Source organism: Suricata suricatta, chromosome 2 (genome assembly GCF_006229205.1).
Source record: "Suricata suricatta isolate VVHF042 chromosome 2, meerkat_22Aug2017_6uvM2_HiC, whole genome shotgun sequence".
NCBI classification, from domain to species: domain Eukaryota; kingdom Metazoa; phylum Chordata; class Mammalia; order Carnivora; family Herpestidae; genus Suricata; species Suricata suricatta.
The window spans coordinates 133,808,637-133,819,393 of record NC_043701.1 but is presented as its reverse complement, the minus strand read 5'-3'; the positions used below and the strand labels follow the sequence as shown (position 1 = coordinate 133,819,393).

The window sequence follows — 10,757 nt, the reverse complement described above, 5'->3', positions numbered from 1 at the left end:
CCCCCACCACCCAGGGCGAGTCCCGGGCAAGGAGTTTTTCCGGGGGCGCGCGCTCCAGACACGGTCTCCACCGCAGGCCGGGCACGGAGAGGGGCACGGGATGCAAGGGGGTGCAGGACCGGAGGCGTGGGGGCCCCGGCTGTGGCCGAACCCCGGACCGGCTCCCCTCTTTTTTTTCCGGTGGAAAAAAAAAAGGAGGCCCCCAGGCCTGCCCCCAGCCGGGTGGGTGCTGCAGGCTGCACATACGGGGCACTGCAGAAGGGGCAGGTCTGGGTGCGGCCGGCGGGGAAGGTAGCATCGCCTTGCGCGAGTGCCCTCTGTTCCCACCTTGGGCTTTGGGAGAGGGAGGACAGAAGGGGAGAGAGCCCTTGGTTGGGGCTTTGAGTTGGGGTGTATGTGTGTGTGGGGGGGGTCCTAGCAATCGTCATTAGGCGACATGGAGAAAGGCGTGTCCGTGACTGGGGGCGGGCGACAGCAGTGAAAATAGCCGAGTTCACCTTCGGGTAGCCACCAGAGCCAGGTCTGGGGTCCCCAGGCCGGGTGGAGCGAGCTCATGGAGGCTGGTTTTCCAGGACCAACCTTTGGGGGGAAGCCGGGCCCAGAGTGAGTGGCGGCTCCCATCCGAGGGAAGACTCTGGAGCCCGGTGGGCTTGGAAAAGCAGAGGGGAGAGCCTAAGAGCTGGGTCTGGGGTCCCTTCGCGGACGCCTGCCAGAACCCTGGCTTAACCTTGGGCCGAACTCAGCCTGGTGGGGGTTGGGGAGGCAGCTGCGGACTCGCTGGCGTTGCTGCAGCACTTTGTTTACGGGCACCTGTAGATCCTGTAGATCGGAGGGGAAACCAGAGGCTGCGTTCCCAGAAGGGGGAGGGGGGGCAGAGGGCGTGGCTGGGATCCAGAGAAGGGGGGCTGGGGTGTGAGGTGGAGGATGGGCCGGATGCAGATACAGCAGAGGAGAATGCTGGTCCTGGCCACCTAGTGCTCTCGGATGCCAGTTTCCAGAAAGCCTCTAATATGATCCCCAGTTCTTGCTTTTTATTTGCCACATTCCCTCATCAGACCCACCTGGTACAACACTGGCCACACCGGTGACCTTTCTCATCTCTTAAATTGTGGGTCCAGAAGTTCCTTAGAAATGTGTTTAAAACACACATGCTTCCTATGATCTCCAGCCAAATGATGGGAAGAGGCGGAGATACGGATTTTTTGTAATGGTAAGAGAAGTGCCAGTTTCTCTTCTAAGTCTAGGGTGGGTTGTAATTCATCAGAAAGAATAGCCTGCTGGGGCAGAGTGGCCTGGGCCCCTGAGTAGGCAGTTTGCCCCTCCCACAGCGCATCCAGCCAGTTGAGGCAGGACCCTCAGCAAGGCCTTTGCGGAGGCCCCTGCAGGCCCAGCGCAGATTAGCTGCAATCTCCTGCCGCTGCCTGGGAAGCAGCCCCACAGCAGCGAGGGGGTGGCAGCAGGCTGGTCCATCCCAAATCCATGTGTCACCGGTCCAGGCCTCCCTCTGACTTGCTGGCTGTTTGATCTTCCAAAGTGAGACTGGTGAAGGTCAGAGGGAAAAGAAATGCTTAATCAGAACAGTAAAGGTTTAAAAATAAAGATGCCTCCCCATCTCCCTTCATCCACCTGCTTCCACTAGCCAGCTCTGTAGGTGAGGATAAATGACTGACTGCTTGGCTCCCTGACACAAGGCTGCCCACCTGTCTGCCTGTATTGGTGCCAATCACTTCCTCCTTCCTTCAGTGCTTATCAGATGATAGGCAGCAGATTTGAAATTCTGCAGGACCTGACTCCACAGGGTTTATGGCAAGCTTTAGGGCATGTATTAATTTGGGTGGCCTCAGGCTTTTACAGTGTCCTCTAAAACACCTTTTAAAGTAGTCTTGGCTTTGGGAAGACAGGAGCAGGGAGAGGAGGAGGACAAGGAACGCTGGGCAGGAGGGTCTGGCTCCAGAGATCCACGGGCAGCTTCTGCAGAAGGGCAGGAGGCTGCTAGCTCAGAGCCACTGCACTGCACAACTCTAGACGTGCCACAGTATGAATGGTGCCCCCTGGAGCTGTGCAGCGCTCAGACCGTCCACAGGGACTGTGCCATCACTGTAGACACTTCTCATCCCTCCACTGTTAGTAGAGGCCCCACTTCATGCGCTGAAACCTGAAGGCCCTCTAGTTGGGCACAGTAGCATAGGGTTTTATCTACTCTACGTCAGGCTCGCTTTCTTGAAAATACGCCCCTTGGATCCTCAAAGGGTCCTGGCATTGCCAGGTTGAACCAGAACCTAGTTCAGATCCACACAATGGCGCAGGGCCCCCAGTTTGCCTCAGGAGAAGGGAAGCAAGCAAGAGGGGTGGAATGGTGTTGGGGAATAGGGTGGAGGAGTCAGTACGGTGGGTGAAGCACATGTCTCATTAAATGCTATTGACTGAATTGAGGAGAGAAGACTGAGGGAACCATGTGGAAGAGGTCAGCAGGACGACGAAGAGGAAGAAAGCGTGGGCAGTTGCTGCAACATAGAATTGGTCTGAGCTCGTGAGAGGGGAGTTCAGTTTCGCATTCTTTCTCTGAGCGCTAGGATTATAGGGAGGCAGGATTTACCAGCAGAGTAATCCTGGCCGCCAGTGGGTGCAGGGCTCTCGCATCCTGTGCTTGGGTAGATTTCCTCTAATGCCCAGTGCCTCGCTGCCAGCGAGGAGAGAACATGCCAGACGAGAGGGGGAGGTTGGGATCTAGGCAGGCCTGGGCTTTTCAGAGGCTTGCTCCCCAGTGCTGTTATCTGCAGATTCCCTGCAGAACTGGGTGGGATTTGACTGCAGGTCTTCGGAATAGAGCATCCAAGGCCTCGAAGATAGAGACGGACATGTGAGAGGAGGCCCATTACACAGCATTCTTCCCTGCGGCCTCCAAGAGCCTGGCTGGGCAGCACTGAGTGTTCTTTTTCTTCTTGGCTCTTCCCTACTTTGTACTCCACTTTCATTAAAGTTTAATGATATTTATGGGCGTCTAGCACAGTGCTTGGCCCCAGGAGACCCGCAGTTAACGTACACTGAATCACCGATAACAGTGAGTGCTTACGTCTGCCAGTCCCTGCAGTAAACACTTGATAGGCATTGCTTCTTGTGCCCCTCAACACCCCGTGAGCTATTTATCATTCCTTTGTGATCCACGCATTCTATGGCTGAAGAAACGCAGGCACAGAGAAGTTAAGTAACTTCTAGGATTATAGGGAGGCAACTTACCCAAGGGTCAAAGAGCTAGTAAGTGGTAGGGCTGGGACTTGAATCCAGGTCATTGGATTCAAATCTGCTTTTCGGAGAACTCTAGGCCTAACCCTTAGTGAAAATTGGGAAGGAAGGGTCCATCCTGAAGAAAGAAGTCTACCCTAGTTTGTGCCCTGTGAGCCTTCCAGGTTGCCCTGGGCTGGAGCAGCTCTCCTAAGAAGCGGGTAGGGGGGCAAAGCCCTCAGTGTCTTCAGCAGCCTGACACCAGCCTGCTCCCTACTAGTGACCTAGTGACACCCGAAAGGTAGCTCCCTACCCAGGAGAGGCAGGAGTGCGGTATGTTAAGAAAGCTCCGGTCTGGGAGTTGGAAGGCCAGGGTTGAGGTTCTGACACTGCCACGGGCTGGCCACGTGATATCAGGTCCATCACATCCCTTCTCTGAGCTGGGGTTCAGGCTGGGAGGCTAAAACGAATGTGCAAGCACAGAGGCATCTTGTCAGAGGGCTGGAGGGCGCCCATTTCAGGCACTCTCCAGCCCCATAGAAAACTGCCAGATGGGTCATCATTTCTGGGGCTGGACCCACCATGCCTTCATCTCCATGAGAAAGACATTGATGTATGTCCACTAAGTCACTCAGTCACTGCAGATCTGACACATCCCCGGTGCCGGGGGGCCTCACCTGATCCTGGGAGCTGGCTCAGGGAAGTCATGGCTGCTGGCTACTCATGCTTCTCACAGTTTTCTGATCACTGAGTAAGCCAGTAACAAGTTTTAGCCACAAAGGGGCTCCCTTATCACCACCCCTCCTCTCTCCCCACTCCACACACCTAAACCAATGCAAGTGTGGGAATGAGCTGCACAGATGTTTGTGAATAAGTGTGGGCGTGTGAGAAGAACCCCAAACTGGGTCAGAATGGATTCCATAATTGGGATTTGGGGATGGGGGGGTGGGTTGGGTCCTTCCCTGTCCTCCTTCTCCATTCTCATTTTGAATCCTCTCCTGACTGGAGGGGCTGGCATCTCCCAGAGCCGTGTCAGCGTGGTGAAGGACGCTTGAACACCCAGCGGGGCTCCAAGCCCTGGGAGAGAAGAGCACTCTGCCTGGAGAGGCTGTCGTATGGTCCTCTCATCTTCCAGGCAGGCCGAGGACGGTGGAAGATCCACACCACCCCCTCCCATTCTCCAGAAGGTCAGAAGTCTGTCTAGAGGAGGAGAAGAGCACTATGCTACCCCAAGGGCCCCGGGAGAACACTCAACCTGTCTTCCTCATGAGCGGACAGAACTAGCTGTGTGACCTTGCGAGAGCTACTTCCCACTTCTGGCCCTTGGTTTTCTCATTGGTTTAGGGGGCTGCTAACAGAAGCACCTACAGAGCCCTTACGGTTCATTGACTCTAGGAAGATGGCGCTAGAGCCGGTTAACAGCCCCTTCACCTGAAGACGTGCCCCACCCACCCCCCTCTACCCTTTCCACAAGCTGGGCAGCCCAGTCTTTGGGTTTAGGGAAGGGATTTTCTTTTTGCTCCAGAGAAAGTATCTGTGACCGGAGCAGGATAGAGTATGAATTAGCCAGAGACAGAGAAACCTGAGAAATGGGGCCTTAATGGTATCTTGGGGCAAATACCAGGAGGTGGTACTATCCCCCTGTATCTATTTCCCTTAATGGTATCTTGGGGCAAATACCAGGAGGTGGTACTATCCCCCTGTATCTATTTCCCTGCAGGGGTAACATGGGTCTTCTTTGGGCCCTAAACAGGGAAACTGTATGCCTAGGCCTGGTCCTGGACACACCGCTGAACCTCACCTTGGTGGGCAGACCTAGGCCCAGCTACGGGCTGTGGGGTGATGTGGTTCTTGACATGGGACAGCCTCTTAGCTCCTAAGAGCTCAGCCAGCATTCCTTTGCAGGTATGGCCCCTCCCGCAGGGTTCCCGCAGTATTTATTGGTCATAAATTCATTTGGCACATGTTGGCACTGTCTCATGACGTCACCTACACTGTGGGCTTGTGTCTCAAAAGTCCTCCTGCTGGTCTCTTTAATGTGTGTTTATCACGTTCCTCCCATAGTTAAGCTCCTGAGGGCAGGATCTGGGGACAGAGAGTGCATCTCACCACCCTGTCCTCTGGGTGTGTGTGCACACAGTAGGTGCTCAATATAAATGTATGCATTGTGGAATGTGCCAGAAAGGATCTCAACTAACTCATCCTGTGAGCCCCCCCTCGCTTCTCACCGTCCTCTCTGGGTAGCAGCGTTGTGGGTCCTGGGGCTCAGGGCTGAACCATGCTGCTTATCTGGGGAGATCTCTTCCTCTTTCTGGACCCCCGAAGGTTGAGGTGGTTGAACTAGAACCCTGGCACCCTGACTCTCCAATGATTCATTTGTTGGAGAAGGGGGTGAATGACGCCTTGAAAGAAGATTGTCCTTCAGCCCCTGTGTCGGAGGCCTGGACCTGGCTGCAGCCAGCCTCCCGCTCTCAGCCCCCTCCCCCATCCTCAATATACCTACAGAGCAGTCCGTCTGCATATCAGACCTGGGACTACGTAAGCTCAGGACCTCGCAAGGGGAGCACAGGTTCCCCAAAGCAGAGCCTCCTGCCCCTCCAGCTCTCTTCCCTGACATCAGAAAAGAGGTCAAGGCATCCCTCAGCTAGAAGGATAAGCCAGGCTTGGCCAGTATCTTGCCTCTACCTGGAGGCCACCCTCTGACTCTTCCCCTGATCCCTTGTTCCCTTGCATGGGTTGAAGGACATGTAGGAGTCTGAACTTCAGGCTCATCCCCCTCTGTTCTCAGAGTGCACAGTTTGGAGGAGCTGGGGGAGCAGAGCCATGGTGCCTCTGCAGCACTAAGCACTAACCCCACATTTTACAGACAGAGACGCAGACCCAGAGAGGTGCAGGCACCTGAGAATCTTCTCCGCTCTCAGCCGAATGTTCTGATCTCGCCCCATGCCTGTGTTTCCGCAGAGATCCCTGGGGAGTAAATCCTGTCTCCACTCATGTTCCAGAAGGGAAATCGAGGTCTCGAGGAGGCAGCTCAGAATAGAATTTACGGCCCCCTCTCCCTCACAGCCCTCCCTTGTCCTCTCTGCCCTTTATGGACCCCTGGGGCTGCTGCCTAGAAGCAGAAACCCAAGGGACAGGGGAGTGGCCATGATGCCCAGAGTAGTGGAGAGGTCAGGCCCGTGGAGTGCGAGCAGGGGCGCTTGCATACCTGCGGCCAGGTGGAGCCCTTGGCATGTTTGGGGTGATAAGCACATTTTTGCCCTGCAAGGAAATTCCTCCAAGGGGAGAAGAGGGGAGGCCGAGAATCTCACAGATGCCTATTTCCTTCTGTTTGCTCTGGCCGAATTCGTAGCCTCTGCCACTCCCTATGAGAGAGGAACAAATATTTAATGACTGCTCCTGTTTTTACATCCTCCACAGGGCAGGCACTGCCCCCTCCAGATGCCTCCTGCCTGGGTGTGTGACGCAGCAGTTGGTCTGCAGCTGAGAAGGAGCCTAGGGGGCCCGCACTTGGCTCTTCCTCACTCTTTTTCTGGGTCCCTCACTCAGTGCACCTCTGGCTGTTGGTAGGGGTGGAGGGCGGTGGGAGGAGACCCCAGGCCACAAATGTTCCCCCCGCCCCCCCCCTCCCCCCCCCTCCCCCCGACCTTCTCCAGGGGACTGGGCTCCATCGGAGGCTCCCTTGCCTGAGGAATGAGGCAAAAATAGTGTTGGGCACAGGGCCTTCAGGAGGTTGAGAGAGGCCTGGCCCACTTACATTTTTAGAGGTTCGTGATCTATTAAAAAATGAAGAAATCCCGTAACAAGGTTACAGAAGTTGTGCTGTATTTACAGTCTCATGATGAACATCTTTCTGTCCCGTTCATGTGCCTCTATGCCTCTGCCTCGTTTGGTGACACTACTCAAAGTCTGTATTTGAGGGCCCCTGTGACCATGAGACCCAAAAGTGCCTCTGCACCCCCATCCCCACCCCACACTCCCCCCGGAACCCAGGCTTCAGGGGTCCGCCTTTGTGGCTTTTGAAAGCACACTGCTCCATGGTTTATAAAGTCCTCTGAATGGTTGCACTGGGTCCCCCTGCAGTCAGGGCGGAAGGCGAGGGAGCCTTCCCATCTTGGTCAAGGAAGTGGGCTGCGGCCAGGGCAGAATTCCAGCGGCAGGCAGAGGCAAGGCCAGGCGGGAGCCCCGTGCCCTGCGTCCACGTTGGGGGTCAGTCTCCTCGTCACACTGTGATGCAAAGAGGCAGGTGGAGATTTGCCCAGGTGCTTTTGAGCCCAATAAACCAGGGCGTTGGGGGCTGCGCTTCTCTTGCTGCGTCCCCATCTTCCTCACCAGATGGAGAGGCTGGGAGAGATTGGGTTAATTCAAGCTGTGAAGTGAGCGGGTGATTTGGGTGCTAATTAAAATGACAGGAAGTAAACAGCGCTTGGAAACACCCAGCGTGCGCCCCCTAAGCTGGGCTAGGCCTGCGCACAATACCACCAGCTCTCCCCCAGCTTGGCACAGCGGGCCCTGTCTCCATGGCAACCAAGCTGAGCCGCAGAGATCAAAGCAGGAGGAGTTCGCTCCAAACCAGCAGAACCCGGGGCTTATGAAGGCGAAGGCTGGGTCCAGGTGTCTTTCCCTACCACCGCCAGCCCCTCCTTGGGCTGCAGGACTCCCCGCCCTGAGGGGTTGAAGCAGAGCTCCTGTGGTGGGAGGAACCACCCATGAGCGGAGATTGGGCTAAAGTTCATGGGTCTATGGAGCAGGAAGGAGTCCTGGTTAGGGGCACGGATTCTAGAATCCCAGTTCTAGGGGAGGTGCCAGTACCCTGCTGTGCAATTGATATGAGATCCTGTGTAAGTCACTCAACCTCTCCAAGCCTCGATTTTATCATCTGAGAAACAGGGATAATAATAGTAATTTTCTCTTAGGGTTGTTGTAAAGAGTTCCTGAGCCTAGGGACATAAGGTGCTTAGCACAATGCCAGCCGCGTGGTAATTGCTGAAAAGATATGAGCTGTTATTAGCAGTATTTTTACCCCGTGCTGGGTGCTGGGCATAGACAGGTGGCTTTTACAAGGGGTCTGCCCTCAAGGAGCTGGCCATCTAAACAGGGCAGAAGCAAGGGCATCACTCGGTGTAACTGGAACAGTAGGAAATGTAGATAAACAGCTGGGTGAGGGAAGATGACGCCCGAGTCGGGTTTTGAAAGAAGAGCAGAAGTTCTGGGGCTGGACACAAACACACATCCCACAGGAGGAAGAAGACCGCGTCAAGGTCTGGTCAGGCTAATGCATCGAGGACACCGGGCTGGCGTAGCCAGGAGCAGATCCAGAGAAGACTTTCTTCTGTAGGTGACAGGCAACCAGTGAGGACTTTTAAGTAACATATTTATTGTAGAGTTTTCCCTTCATTAGAAAGTAAAACATGTTCACTGGCGTGCCTGGCTGGCTCAGTTGGGGAAACATGTGACTCTTGATTTCAGGGTTTGTGAGTCCAAGCTCCACGTTGGGCATAGAGCTTACTCAAAAAAAATATTTTTTAATTGTAATTTAAAAAAAAAAGTGGGGCACTTGGGTGGCAAAGCTGGTTAAGTATTCCATCTCCTTTTTTTTTTTAATTAAAAAACTTCTTTAATGTTTGTTTATTTTTGAGAGAGAGAGACAGAGCATGAGCAGGAGAGGGGCAGAGAGAGAGGGAGTCACAGAATCCGAAACAGGCTCCAGGCTCCGAGCTGTCAGCACAGAGTCCAACGTGGAGCTTGAACCCACAAACCGTGAGATCATGACCTGAGCCGAAGTCAGATGCTTATACAACTGAGCCCTTCAGGCCCCCCAAGCATTCTCTCTCTTGATCTCAGCTTAGGTCTTGATAGGTCATGAGTTTAAGCCCCACACTGAGTGTGAAGCCTACTTAAAAAAATGTTTTTAAATAAAAAAAAAAAGTAAAATGTGTTCACATTGTAGAAATTTTGGAAACATGGGAAAAAGCAGAAAGATGCCAAAATTCTCTGTATTCCTATCCCCCCAGGGGAAACCACATTACTATTTTGGTATGAATTCTTTTTACCTACTAACCTTGAAGATTTTTTTTTCCCAAATGAGCACGAAGTATATTCAGTGAAGAGTTTTAAGGAGGGAGAGATGTGGTCAGAATTTGTCTGGAAGGATCCCTGTCACTGAGGCCGCGTGGAGGACCAAAGGCGGGGGCACCCGCTGGGGATGCGGCAGTGATGGAGGCTGGGTTGGCAAGGTGGGACGGGGCGCGGCGGGGAGGAGGGCAGCCCGCAGACAGCGGGTGGGGCGGACAGGACGTGCAGATGGGAAGCACGGCCTTTGCCTTGCTCTTGCAAACTTGGCAGGGCGCTGTGACGTGCGCCAAGGGAGAAGGCCCGGTTCCCGTGAGTCGGCCTGCGCCTGGCGCACCGAGCATCTGCTCTGTGTGGGGCGCCTTCGGAGGGAGGGAGTAGCTGCTCTTTTTCCTCCCCGAGGCCCCACGTGAGAGGTGACAACGCCAGAGGAGATGAAGATGGCGTTAGACCTAAGGTGCAGAGCTGGAAGGGTCCCTTTGGGAGCAGCTCGGCACCGGTGCGGGCCCCACGAGAGCCAGCCCACCCACGTGGCCAGTTTAAACACGGGCAGTTTCAAATGCTCTTTAAAATGCTCGGCAGGAGGCTCTAACATGCGGCATTGCTGAGATCCACAAGGCACAGAGGAGGACCCCCCCCCCCCCAGCCCAGGATGCACAGCGAGTCAAGCTCAGGCAAAGGCATCCCCACATCTTCACCCTCTTCTCAGTGCAGGACTGTTCCTGTCTCAGGGAGAGAGGCCTCATCCACCCGCGCAGGGTCGGAGGAGGAGTCCCAGCTTGCCTGTCCCTCTGTCTTCTGACCCTTGGCTGGCTGCTCTGCTTCCCTGGAGTTGATCTTATTGGTCCTGCCGGCTTCCCAGGATTGTGAGGGTGGAAGGAAGACAGTCACGTGGAACTGTTTGGAGAGGACTTAATTTGAAAGCACCACAAAGCCCAAGCCTGGTGTGCTTGTACGTTCCGGAAGTTCTTCCACAGGACTTCCACTTCCGCTGGGCTGCTGAAATTGACCAGGTCAAACAGATGTGCTTTACCTTTGCCTGGAAATGTTGGATCTCAGCCCAGGACTCTCCCTCCCTCTGGCCTGGCCCTCGCTCCAGAGCACTAGACATGGGCTCTTCGGAATCCTTGTTTCTCAGGGGACGACACGATATATCAGGAGCAAAGCCAGGACAGAAACAGGCCCCCTGTTTCCTGAGATGACCCTAGTGTCTTTAGGAGGCCATTTGTCACAACTGCTAATAAGCCCACTTGGGTGCCATAAATAGACACCATTGCAGTGAAAGGCATTATTCATACTTACCAACAAACACCTCCTTTTCAGCTTGTAGATTGTACCAGCCTACACCCAACCTCAGGGGTCCCTAAGTGTATCCCTGGGCCCTGCCCCTGTGCCACCCATAGGACCCCATCCCCTGTCCCAGAGGGATGCCTCAGGGCGATTCTCCTCACACCCCACTGGTC

General features: G+C 54.7%; 1 protein-coding gene across 1 annotated transcript in view; it reads left to right on the top strand.

Annotated features, from left to right (window-relative positions):
• The window catches only part of SPOCK2 (SPARC (osteonectin), cwcv and kazal like domains proteoglycan 2), a 25,935-nt gene that overhangs the window by 687 nt on the left and 14,491 nt on the right, over positions 1 to 10,757 (top strand). The window lies entirely within an intron of this gene.